The sequence below is a fragment of the Phascolarctos cinereus genome, unplaced genomic scaffold (assembly GCF_003287225.1).
Source record: "Phascolarctos cinereus isolate Bilbo 61053 unplaced genomic scaffold, phaCin_HiC Scaffold_5;HRSCAF=322, whole genome shotgun sequence".
NCBI lineage: Eukaryota > Metazoa > Chordata > Mammalia > Diprotodontia > Phascolarctidae > Phascolarctos > Phascolarctos cinereus.
The window spans coordinates 441,163,576-441,176,991 of record NW_027555958.1 but is presented as its reverse complement, the minus strand read 5'-3'; the positions used below and the strand labels follow the sequence as shown (position 1 = coordinate 441,176,991).

The window sequence follows — 13,416 nt, the reverse complement described above, 5'->3', positions numbered from 1 at the left end:
TGCCTCCAAATGTTGGTAGGTGCTTAATAAATACACTTTTGAATTAACTGCTAATTTCTCTAGGGTTAGGATCAAAGTACAATTTTTTTTTCTTTCCTAAATTTGCAATCAAAAATTTTAAGGAGAATCTTCACCAAAGTCATCTATGCTAGAAATGTTTCAAGACAGAAAATGGTCTGACTATTGGTCTTGGAACACAGGGAATCACGTATTGCTTTGGGTCGCCAAGTTTCAGAAAAACAAGGGTGAAAGTATCAGCAGAAAAGAGAGTGTCAAATGAGTTTCCCAATTAGTAGGGACTTTAGATCTACTAGTGGTAAAGGCAGGTTCCCTGAGTGATCTTGGAGGCTTCATAAGGGAGAACAAAGGGACACATATCAGAAAGACCACTCCAGACAACTATTTGATGCCTGGTGCACCACAAGTATAGAAAATTCAAAGTTCCCCAACAGCTGACTCCCATTTTCCCTAACACATTAGAAACAATGCAATTAGCATCCCTGAGGCATTTTCCAGTTCTTTGGCTTTCAAACTCTCTTCTAATATAGCCACTCTCTTTGTTAAAAAGAAATCCATTAGTATCAAAATATAAAATATAAAAGCTGCCAGGTGATGCCTTCATCTGGGAGAGAAGACAAGAAACGGCTCTTTCAAAAAAGTTTTAGAAATCACACTGGAGTGCTTTGTATGCAAATTAGAAGGCTGGTTCTCTTTCAAAATCATAATAGCAATCATAGGAATAGCTAGCATTTCTATAACACTTGAAGGCTCGGGAAGTACTTTACAATGTTATCCCAGTTGATCCTCATTAAAAATGCCCAGCATGACTCAACTAGTAAGATGCCACATTTGAACCCAGCTCTTTGTGACTCCAAATCCAGCACTGTATTCAACTTTGCCATTTAGCCCCCCAAAAAGAAAAAAAATCACAGGATCACAGATTAAAAGGTGGCGGAAGGAACTCAGAAGTCACCTCCCTCCCTCCCCGATTTTATAGATGAGGAAATCAAGACCCAGGGAGAGGAAATGACTTGTCTACCAAGATGCTACAGATAACCAAGTCTTCAGACTCCCAATCCCCCATTCCTAACCACTCTTTATCCTCAAACCTTAGTAATACTCTTGTTATAAACTGGAATAGAAATGCCCATAATTGACAAAAAAAAGTTTTGCAATTATTTTAAAAACGGGAGAAGCACTCACATTTCCTGGGAAAAAAAAGCTATAGCTATTATGAGGCTAGAACAAGGAAAGGATATTTCACCAATGAAAATGGAATTGAACACCAAAGAGAAAAAAACCCCATCAGATGTTAGGCCAGTAAAGTCAAATGATTTTAGCAGGTCAAAAATGACAGAAATACACACAAATGTCAAATTCCCAGGATGCTAAAAACCCAACTATTAACACGGACTCTCGTGAGTGAAGGAAACATGTTGTTTAGACAACCTGGGATCATGTCTCATCCTGTAGAGGGCTTCCTCTAGGGGAAAAATACACCAGGACTTTTTCGAAAAGAAGAAAGCATGGCCATGGTTCTTCCCTTGATTATATGCTGAAGGAGCAAGTACTCTCGAACTCCACTTAATACAAATGTCAGAGTTTCTGTGAGAGGTGAATAATGGTTCTAGGCTCTAAAGTATTTAGTTAGCAGCTTTTTTTGATTCAGTCCCATTTATTTTAATGTGTCCTAAGCGTTCCTGTTGGGTCAACAATTAAGCAGCTCTAACTTTTACAGCACCAAGTAATTTAGCCACACTTCAAAAACAACTAGGAAGATTAAATGCAAGCATAGTAGAAAAGGCAGGTTCTGAATCGAAATAAGTAAATCCATGAGAACTCACCCAATAAGTAAGTGGTGAGGTATGTGCTGGAGACGGGAAAAACAAAAGCAGTCGAGGATTAGCATGTTCCTCCATAAAAAACATTTGATGTGAGTCTGAAAGAATTAAATAACCCCGTTTAAAGGGCTACCCGGGTAAACAAATGAACTCCTCCGAGGAATGAGAGGACCATCATTGAGAAAAATGTGATACAGTAAAAGGACAGCTGGATCTGAAGTCAAAAGACCTGGTTTCAAATGCTGGCTTATAATTCTTATTTACAACCTGTATGGCTTTGGGCAAGTCATTCAACTTTTCTAAGCCTCCAATTCCTCTGCTGAAAATGAGAAGATTGGACTAGAGATGCCCATAACAGTGCCCTTCCAGACCTCTATGGGACAATTTGAGGAAAGAAGGGCAGAATCTAGATCCCAGAACCTCATTAGTCCTCTAGAACAAGAGGTACTTAAACAAGAATCCCACCAACCCTGCACAGTAGTCAGTCACCAAGCCCTTTTCCAAGGCTTCCAGTGAAGCCTTCCACCGAGTCCAAGGTAGCCCATTTCATTGGTGGATAGGTCAGAATGTTAGTAGGTTTTCCTTCCACAGCAACAAAACATGGAGGATCACGTGCATGTCTCTCAAGCTGAGCCACATTACAGTGAGTCACAGGAAAAAAAAAACAGAAGAAATGGCGCCTGGGGCCAAGAAAGATTGCTGTAACTGTAGGCTTCCGTGTTTGTTTACAGGCTCATAGCAACATTGCTCTTGACCCCATAGTTCGCTGTAGCCCAACACTGCCTAGCTTGGAGAATACCAGTCACTTGATCAACAAAGCCCTACCACTCCCACAGTCCCAGAATCTTCAGGTGGAGTTTCTCAGAACAGAGAGCTCCAGCTGGTGATCCTCTATCTGTGGCTCCCTGTTCATGCACTTCCATGGAACCAAAGCCTGATACTTCTGTACCCCACTTCCAAACTCACCCTGCCTCCCTTTCAGTAGGGTTATTTGGATCGAGGGGATGCCAAAGCCAATCTATATTAACTTTTCCAGCATGCCATCTGACAGTATCCGTGTAGTCTTGTGGACAAAAGGAGAAATAGGGGTTGGCTGATAGCACAGTTAAGTGGCTTAAAAGCTGGATGGACAGCTACACCTCAAGAGACCAATCTCAACCCTATCTCAGATCTCTTAGTGTACCACAGGGGATGATACTTGGCCTTGTCCCATTCAATGGGATGATTGTTCCTTCATATCAATTTCATTGGGACAAACTTGCAATTTGAAAACAAGCATCATAGTAGAAACAAATGTACAGGCCTCATCATGCTATGCCCTTGCTCAAATAAGTTTCAACCACTCTCCATTGTCTTTGGGTTAAAAAGAAAACTTTAATGGAGTGTTTAAGGCTCTAAATGCTACCTGCCAAAGTGGATAAACATAGAGTACCCAGCCTGGAGTTAAGAGGGCCTGAGTTCAACTCTGGCTTCAGACACTCACTAGCCCTGTAACCCGGGCAAGTCACTTCACCCAGTTTGCCTCAGCTTCCTCATCTGTAAAATGAGCTGGAGAAGGAAACAGCAAACCACTCCAGTATCCTTGAAAAGAAAACCCCAAATGGGGTCATGATGAGTCAGATATGACTGAAAAATGACTGAACAACAACACTGTACGGCACCTAGGCAGCACAGTGGACAGAGCCCTGGACCTGCAATCAGGAAGACATGAGCTCAGACCTGGCCTCAGACACTTAGCTTACTAGCTATGGGACTCCGGGCAAATCACATAACCTCTGCCTGCCTCAGTTTCCTCATGAAATAATAATAATAGCATCTACCCCTTAGCTCTGTTGTGAGGATAAGATGGGATATTTGTAAAGCACTTTGCAAACTTTAAAGTGTTATAGAAATATGAGCTATTGTTAACTGAGTTGTCGTTGTTGTTGTTACAGTCTTCCTTGATCCCTGCAAATGAAAGAGTTCTCTTCTCTCAACTTTTCCCAGAGCATTCTATTTGGATCTCTCCTTTGTCCCATCATTCCCTACCCAATATTACACTTATCTGAGTCCATGAAGATTTGAGCTCCTTGGGAATAGGAACTGTGTTGTCTTTTGCCTGGCACACTTGATTTTGATTGGACCTATGATTTTATTAACAGGAAATTTCCTATAAAGCAGCTCCCTCTGCCAATGCAGATCTGCACCAGTTCTTCAATTTAGTCTTAGAGAGTTGTCTGGGGTTCAGAAGAAATAAGGGACTTGCTCAGGATCACACAGAACACACAAGCTGGATTTGAACCCCGACCTTTCTCACTCTGAGGTCAGCCCTCTCTCTACTGCTCCACATGATTTGATGAGATCCAGAGTTCCTCCCTTTTCTAAAGTTCTCATTTCAAAAGTTTAGTCTCCGGAAAGACATTAGTGATAATGAGATTAAATTCATTCTCCTCAATCTCAGTCAGACCTCACCCAGCTTTACAAGGAATTTAATCCCATTGTCCTCTATTCAGGTTTGGGTGGGGATAAATTCTTTAAACAGATGCCCAAGGCTTGGGGGTGGGGTGGTGTAATTTAGAAGTAAATGACATGATCAGAGTTCATTAGAATAGGCCCATCCCCTCATTGTAATATTCATTCTCTCATTAATTGTTAACCAACCAGAGTTGATGGCCACCCTCAGGAATACCCTCTTTCAAGGCATATAAACTGTGAGCCTGCCGCCATGATTATCTTTGGCATTCAAGAATGCCACTGACCTCTTTTATTAAAATGCTAGCATTATTAATAAAATGACTAATTACCCAGAAATTATGTCTCTTGAACTTCTGAAACATCACAGTCCTATAATCAATTTTCTTTTGCTTCATCAGAGATACAAAACCATCAAGTCTGACTTAAAATAAAGGGAAAAACTGAAAGGAATAAAATAGAAAAATAGAAAGGACAAGAAAGGGAAACAATCGTAAATATTTGCTAAGAAAGAAGTATCTCAGAGCTCCTGTATAAAGACAGATCAGTAAGATTTTCATTTCAAATGGTCACACAATGAGACCAGTGTTTTTTTTTTCATTTTAAATCAAATCAACAAAGTCTTAGGTTACATTATTTGTAACTTAAAACCATGAGTTTTTGTCACTTTAAATGCAATGCTGAAATTACAGAGATTGAAATCATAATTCAAGGTGTTCTTTTGTTTCCAAGAGGCCACTCAATGCTGTGGCATCAAACTCTTAGAAGCAACATGGAGGATTTGACTTGACTAGGCTGCATTTCCCTCACACAGACACAAGATCTCTGCCATCAGTTACTTTTTTTATGAACCCCAAACAGAAAATAAATCAGTGTCCTGGTTCCATCTGACATCTTCCAAATAAAATTATGTTGGTCATAAAAAAATGGACAGTGGCATCTTTTCTCCCATTTCATATTAGTTAATTAGATAACTTAGTTAATAGAGAATCATTCACATGATCATTTTGGGGAGAATTTTTCAACCAGTTCATTCATCCAACATTTTATTACGGCCTGCGATGTACACAATTCACTGTCTGATATGCTGGGGTGGGGCTGGAGGACAAAGAGACCCAAAGTTTAGATAAGGAATAGTCTCCTGATCAGGGAGCTTGCAGCCTGGGTGGGCATATGATTCAAACACAAATAATTATAATATACAATATTAAATAAGTTCATATGAAAGCCATAAAACCAAATGCTATGGCTTAAGGAGAAAGGTTGTTACTGACAGAAGAAGTCTGGAAAGTCTCGCAGAAGAGGCAACATTGGAATTGAGAATTCAAAGACAGTGAAGAAAGTCAATTAAGGTGGTTGAGTGTGGGGTGAGAACTCCATAGGCATGGACAATAGCGAGAGCAAAGGCACGGAGGCCAGAACATGTAAGGCATGGTAGGAAGGTGGGTGGATGGAGTACAGAATGCCCAGAGAGGAATCATATGACATAAGGCCGAAAAGGTAAGATGGCCCCAACAGGGCATAAAAAGACAAAGCATTTGGACTTTCCTCAGTAGGCATCTGAGAGTCACTGAATGTTGTTGAACAAAGACCACAGCCATTCACAAGGAAGGTTATTTTGGCAGCGATATGAGAGGCAGAGGCAGCAATAAAGAATGGTGAATGGAGTCAGGAAGACAGGTTCAAGTCTTGCCTCTAACACACACTGGCTATGTAACACTAGGCAAGTCACTTAACCAATGCTTTCGGCAACTATGAGATTATAAATTGAAGAGAAGGTGACAACCATGGACTAACACGGAGAATTTCCTCACCTACAAGTTCCCTAGAAATGAAACGACAGGACCAGTCCCCATTCCATGAAGGACAAATTGAAGGCAGGGAGAGAGTGAAGGCTGGAAACTGTGCTACTCTAATAAATACTGTTCAGTGACTTGAAATTTGGAGACTGTGGAAGTTAAAAGGACAAAGATATGTGCAGAGTGATTCCAAAGGGAAAACGTCCATGTTGGTTCTAAAGGTGATGGCCACGCCTTGATTTAGGACCACCATGCATCTCTAGCTCCCTTTTACTGAGGAAAGTGAAGAAAGATCTTGGTTTGGACCATGCAAACCTGTTACTTAACAGAATGTGCTGCCCAAGCATGTGAATCGTTCCTGTGTTTACTTTTCTGAAACTTCTTAAATCATATATTTTTAAGGCAACAATCACTAGTCAGAATCATAGAATCCCACCTGAAAGGACTCTAAGAGACATCTGGTCCATCAGGCACTCAACAAATATTTACTAAGGACCTACTATGTGCCGAGTGCTTGAGATACAAAGAAAGGCACTTAGTTCTCACTCTCAAGCTCACAAGTGAATTGGAGAGAAGACATGCAAACAAGTATGTTCAAACAAGATATAAACAGCCCAATTTTGGGATAGTCTCAGCATGAAGGCACTAAGATTACAGAGGAATGGGAAAGACTTCTTGCAGAAGGTGGGACGCTAGCTAGAGACTAAAGGAAGCCAGGAGGCAAAGGTGAGGACACATGCTGTACTGGTACTGTTGGACTATCAAAAGATCATGAGGAAGGCCCCCAGCACAGAGAGTAAACACCCGATGGCAGGCAATGGACAAGGCTAGTACAGCATAAGAAGGCACAGAGAGCTTGTGACCTGCATCATTGGAAGGAGGGCCTGTGCTGATGAGATCATGAATCCACTGAAATATTTAATTATAAAGCACTGAGGGAGAAAGGGATGAAGAGAAGGAGGGGAGGAAGGAAGCAAGGAAGGGAGGGCGGGAAAAAGGAGGTAGGGAAAATGGAAGGAAGGGAGGAAAAGGGAAGGAAGGAAGGAAGGAAAAAAGGTAGGAAGAAGGAAAGTAGGACAAGAAGGAGGGAGGAAGGGAGGGAGGGAGGAAGAAAAGAAAACCTTTTTTGAAGTCTTCAGCAAGTTTGTGAGCTCTTGGTTCATTAAAGAATTCTTGACTCTATTCTTAAAGGTTCAAAATATTTCTTGATAAGTGTCCAAGTCAGCCAGTCAATAAGCATTTATTAAGCCTCTACTATGTAGCAGGCACTGTGCTAAGCACTGAGGATACAAAGAAAAATAAAAGAATATTAAGAAATCCAGCTCTTTGCACGTTAAAAACGGTACTCCTACTCAATACCCCTACACACAAAACAAAACAAAACAAACAAAAACCACCCTGCAAACACATGAAACCTGCCATAGGTGAAGCACAGCATCAACAGGGTTAAATTTCTTGTGCCCAGTGAAGCTCACACCATCAGTACTCCCTGTTCCTGCCTCCCACTGCTGAGTTCAAGCTGCTTCATTCATTCAACAAGGAGGAAAAGTGGCCCAGGGGAGACAGAAGCACTGAGATGCGAAGTAGATTCCTAAGTGGTTTATTAAGCAAAGAGCTGGAACAAGCCAGATGATTCCAGAGAGATTTTCATGGCAAGCTGATCCCCAAACAGGCTCAACATAGCCTCAATGTACAGCGAAGGTGCTCGAGTTTGGTGGGACCTCAAGAATCCTTTCTTTCATGTTCTCCATGTGGAAGAGACATGCAGCCTACACTACTTCACATTAACTTCCGAATTTCCTTTTTACCCGGATTGCTTTTTGATCAGGGGGTTTCCATCTCAGGGTATGCATATCAAAAGAGGAGACAAGAAGCTTGTCAAGGGGCAGAGCCAAGATGCACAGTAAAAGCAGTGACTTGCTTGGGCTCTCTCCCAAGCCCCTCTGAATACTTATAAAAAATGGCTCTAAACAATGGCCTGGACATCATCTTTCAAGAAATTGTCAAGTAAAACTGTTCTGATTTTCTAGAACCAGAAGATAAAATAAAAATGGAAAGAATCCACCAATCACCTCCTGAAAAAGATCCCAAAATGAAAACTGCCAGGAATATTATAGCTGAATTCCAGAGTTCCCAGATAAAGGAGAAAATACGGCAAGCAGCCATAAAGAAACAATTTAAGTGTATGGTGGAGCCAGTCAGGATAACAAAAGATTTAGCAGCTTGTACAATAAGGGACCACAGGGCTTGGAATATGATACTCTGGAGGCCAAAAGAGACAGGATTACAACCAAGAATCACCTACCCAGAAAAACTGAGTATAATCCATCAGAGAAAAGAATGGATATTCAGTGAAATAGAGGGCTTTCAAGGATTCTTGATGAAAAGACCAGAGCTGAATAGAAAATTTGACTTTCAAATACAAGATTCAAGAGAAGCATGAAAAGATAAATAGGAAAGAGAAATCTTAAGGGACTTACTAAAGTTAAACTGTTTACATACCTACATGGAAAGATGATATTTGTAACTCATGAGACCTTTGTCAGTATTAGGGTAGTTGGAGGGAAAAATATATGTATAGATATAGCTATAGATACAGATATGGATAGATATGGATACATGGATAGATAGATAAGGTGAATTGTAGATGAAGGGGTGATATCTAAAACTAAAATTAAGGGGTAAGAGAGGATTATACTGGGAAAAGGAGAGGTCAAATGTGGTAAATTATCTCACATAAAACAGACAAGAAAAAACTTTTGCAGTGGAGGGGAAATGGGGGAAGGTGAGAAGGAATGAGTGAAGCTTATTCTCATCAAATTTGGCTTAAGGAGGGAATAACATATACACTCAACTGGATATGGAAATCTATCTTACCCTACAGGAAAATAGGGGGGAAGGGGATAAGAGGGGGGGATGATAGAAGGGTGGGTGGATTGGGGGAGGGAGTAATAAGAAGCCAACACTTCTGAGGAGGGACAGGGTCAAAAGAGAGAATAGAATAAATGGGGGATGGGATAGGATGAAGGGAAATAAAGTTAGTTTTTCACAACATGACTACTAAGGAAGTATTTTGCATGACTACACATGTATAACCTGTATCAAGTTGCTTGCCTTCTCAATGAGGGTAGGTGGGGAAGGATCCTTAGAAGGCAGAAAATTTGGAACCCAAAGTTTTGAAAACAAGTGTTAAAAATTGTTTTCACATGTGACTGGGAAATAAGATATATAGGCAATGGGGTATAGAAATCTATCCTGCCCTACAGGAAAATTGAAGAAGTGAAGGGGGGGTGATAGAAGGGAGGGAAGATTAGGAGATGAGGGATTCAGAATGCATGCTGTCTTGTGGGATGGGGAGGGATGAGATGGGGAGAAAATTTGGAACTCAAAATCTTGAGGAAGTGAAGGTAAAAAATGAAAAATAAATAAATTAATAAATGGTAACTATATATATATGTGTGTGTGTATATATATGTATATACACACACACACACACACACACACACACACACACACACACACACACACACACACATATATATATATATAAAACCATAAAAAATAAATAAAAGGGGAAAAAAGGGCATGATGTTGAAGGAGTGATGTAAAATGCTGGCCCTGGAGGCAGGAGGGACCTGGGTTCAAAGGAGATAACTATAAAGGGCATAACAGCATGCCTGGCACAGACTAGGCCCTATTTAAATGCTTATTCCCTCCCCCTTCTGCCTTTAACCACGAACACTGGCCAATTGTTTAACCTGCCAGGGCTTTAATTATCCCCTCTACAAAATGTAGATAATGCATACACAATCTACCTGCCCAGGTGGTTTTGAGGGCCTCAGGAGATAATACAGGAGGTCCAACCTAAGTTTAAGCTACAGCCTAAAATTGCACTAAGATTTTTTGGGATGCTCTGCATATGTAAGGGATGATGCTGATAATAGTAATAAATGACAATAGTTAACATTTATATAGTGGCACACATTGTACTGTGCTAAGTGCCTTACAGTTATCTCATTCAACCCTCACGGCTTGGGTCAGGGAGTAGAGCTGTGATTTTGTTTCTAGAGGGAGGACTAGAAACTCCTAGGAAAACTCTTTACCAGTGCTGGTCTGCACCTTCCCTGCAACTCAGTCTAGAAAGCTTTCTAAAGGCCTCAGTATATGTCACAAGTGAGACATGAATTCAGCTTTTCCTGGTTGCTCCACCACAGGCTATTATTAATAACAAATAAGTTATGATATGACTAAACCATGAATTATCATTAATTATTCACATGATTAGTGATAAACGTATTAATAAGATAATAATTATGGGGCCTGGAGTCAGAAAGCCTCATCTTCCTGAGTTCAAATCTGGCCTCAGACACTTACTAGCTGTGTGACTCTGGGCAAGTCACTTAACTCTGTTTGCCTCAATTTCGTCATCTGTAAAATGATCTGGAGAAGGAAATGGCAAAGCACTCCTGTATCTTTGTCAAGAAAACCCCAAATGGGGTCACTAAGAAAAAAAAAGAAGTTTTTCAAGGGTTATGGGGAATAGCTGAGAAATGACGACATTACCCAATTGAAATTAAACTATTTTCTCATGTGCATATGCATGGCAAATTCTGGAATTTATATCCTTTTGTATTGAATAAGGGGCATAGGAAGGAAGGTTGTACCAAAAGCCAAGAGGTAAGGGAACTGAAAAAGTTTGGGAACCCCTGCTTTAGACAGTAAACCTTGGTGTCAGCAAGATTTGGGTTCAAATCCTGCCTGTGACACATACTTGAGGTATGACCTCTCATTGAGCTAGTGCCTCAGAGGTAAAATCTCCTTCACAGAAATTCATTTCAGTCTACTAGCCGGTGCATGAGTCAACTCTCTGAAATGAGAAGTTGCAGAAGAGTGATTGATTTGCATCAGCAAGAAGGGAGTTTCTCCATAAGGGTTACCTGATATCATTGCTTGAGATCCCCACCATCCAACCTACTACACACATGCAACTCCAAAAATGAAATACCTATGTAAGAATCACTTTTGTAACTGATTTAAAAATTCACTGTGCTTCTGGTGAATAAGGAAAACCTATTTTGAGTGTGAAATTGCCTAAATTCCTACTAGAAAAACTTACCTGTGGGTAATTAATCTCCACCCAGCCTTTTGGCAAGATGGTGCCTTTCTTTGTAATTTCCCTCAACCACTTGGAAATATGTCATCAGATTCCAAAATGAGCAGAAATTATGACTGTAGCCAAAACTTAATAATAATGTACCAGGACTGTAAAAGTCCTGAGCCGGGCCCATAGTCAATAATGTTGATCTGATTCACTAAAGGAGCACAAATATCTGAGAGGGGAAGGGCCCAAGCTAGTGAATGGTCGTCACTGCTCGCAATCGGACAAAAAATGTGAGCATCAGGATGATAAAGAATTGGTGGGATGGGGAGGGTAGAGAAGGGGAGTTGGTGAATCTCATAGCCAGTCCAAGATTCCCCAGCATCACTGCCCCAGGAGGACCAAGTGGCTGAGTACTTGTGTTTCTTCAATTGCTCAAGGGGGCAAAGTCAGGAATGGGGTGCCCAGCAGTCCTCTAGTCCCTTCTGTACAATCTCAGGGGAAGGAGGGGTGAGGTGGGACTACCAGGGCTTTCCCACTATTCCAATTCTGCCTGTGCCCCAAAGCAGCTGCATCCAGCTACGCTGGCCTAGTGATACCACCGATAAAGAACAAGTCATGCCTGAAAAACCCGATCTCTTTTTAGAATTGTAAAACGTGTTGGGAACATATATTCCATCCGCTTTGTTCTCTATTTCTATGGTGCCTATCACCATAGTAACAAGGCACAAAGATGGAACACTAGGCTAGAAATACCCCAAAAAAGGCACAAGAGAAAAAGTGAGCCAAAAGCCATATCTAACTGAGCAGTAAAAGGGCTGGATCTAGTTGATTCAATCTTGAGGAGTTTTAAGAACACTAGAGGGAAGTTTGGATGAAAAGCCAATTCAATTAAAATATTTAAGTACAAGGAACTACATTTAGCACTGGAGATTTAAAGGCAAAAACAAAGTAATCTCTGTCCCCAGGGATCCAACATCTTACTAGGGATATACAACATGTGTGTATGTATATGCATATATTATATCATTATAAATATATATACATATGTGTATAGAGATATATTTGTAATATATATAGACCATACATGTGTATATGTATGTATACATAGACCTATACATACACATATCCATATACATATATCTATGTGTGCATGTGCATACATACATACATATATAATATATAGTCTATATATCTACATACACATATATACATATACACACAAATGAATATAAAGATAATTTAAGAAGAGAGAAAACATTAACCGAGTTGGAAAGGGTGGTAGTAGGAGGAAGAGGAATCTGTAAAAACTTTAAAAAGAAATGGCCCTGAGATGAGCCTGGGAAGAAGTTAGGGATTTTAAGGGGCCGAGGTGAAAGGGGAGTGTACTTTGGGCATCTGGGGAAAAGCACGGAGGTAGGAGATAAAATATTAAACTCAGTTAACAGCTAGGACACAGAGAATATAAGAGAAGTGACAGATTTAGGGTGCAGAATGCCTCATATATATTTTTTGGGGGTAGACAATGGGGTTAAGTGACTTGCCCAGGGTCATGCAGCTAGTAGGTATTAAGTATCTGAGTCCAGATTTGAACTCAGGTCCTCCTGACTCCAGGGCCAGTGCTCCATCCACCTCACCACCTAGCTGCCCCCCTTGTGTAGTTTTTATATATAACCAGCGAAGGAATTTGTTTTTCTTGATGCATATTTGTTGGGAGGAATTTATTTTTCTTTTCTTTTTCTTTTTTCAATGGGGTAGAGGATAGGAAAGAGAGAAAACAGATTTCTGTTACATAACAATTTTAAAAAATAGAGAGGTGGCGGTCTACAGGTATGGAATGTTGCATGTGCTTTCAGCTGAAGTCACTGTACTGTTAGATTTGTTACCCAAGGGTAGGGGATGCTGAGGAGGTGCTAGTTTCAAGATGATGAATTTTTCTGGGGAGTAGGAAGTTCAGGAGAGGAGCCAGATGGGAGATGACCACAAAGATGACCAACTGCAATTCCAGAGCCCCAAAAGGAAACATGCTACCCACCTCTCGACAAAACACTGATGGGCTCAAGGTGCAGAATAAGTCTTGGATGTGGCCAGTGTGGGGAGGCAGAGTAGGAGGAAAAAGGGAAATATCTATAAGGTCACTAAAAAGGAGAGAAAAGAGAGAAAACAGGGTCATTGAAGTATTTTTTAAATGCACAAAAGGGAACATAAGGGGCCAGAAAAACCACAG

General features: G+C 40.7%; 1 protein-coding gene across 6 annotated transcripts in view; it reads right to left on the bottom strand.

Moving 5' to 3' along the window:
• Positions 1–13,416, bottom strand: part of LRRC8B (leucine rich repeat containing 8 VRAC subunit B) — a 112,653-nt gene that overhangs the window by 80,110 nt on the left and 19,127 nt on the right. For 2 of the 6 annotated variants that reach the window (XM_020988767.2, XM_020988770.2), the window contains exon 2: positions 13,225–13,327. The exons of the other annotated variants lie outside the window; for them this stretch is intronic. The gene's annotated coding sequence lies outside the window, so the exon portion shown is untranslated. The remainder of the gene's footprint in view (positions 1–13,224; positions 13,328–13,416) is intronic. 6 annotated transcript variants of the gene reach the window in all.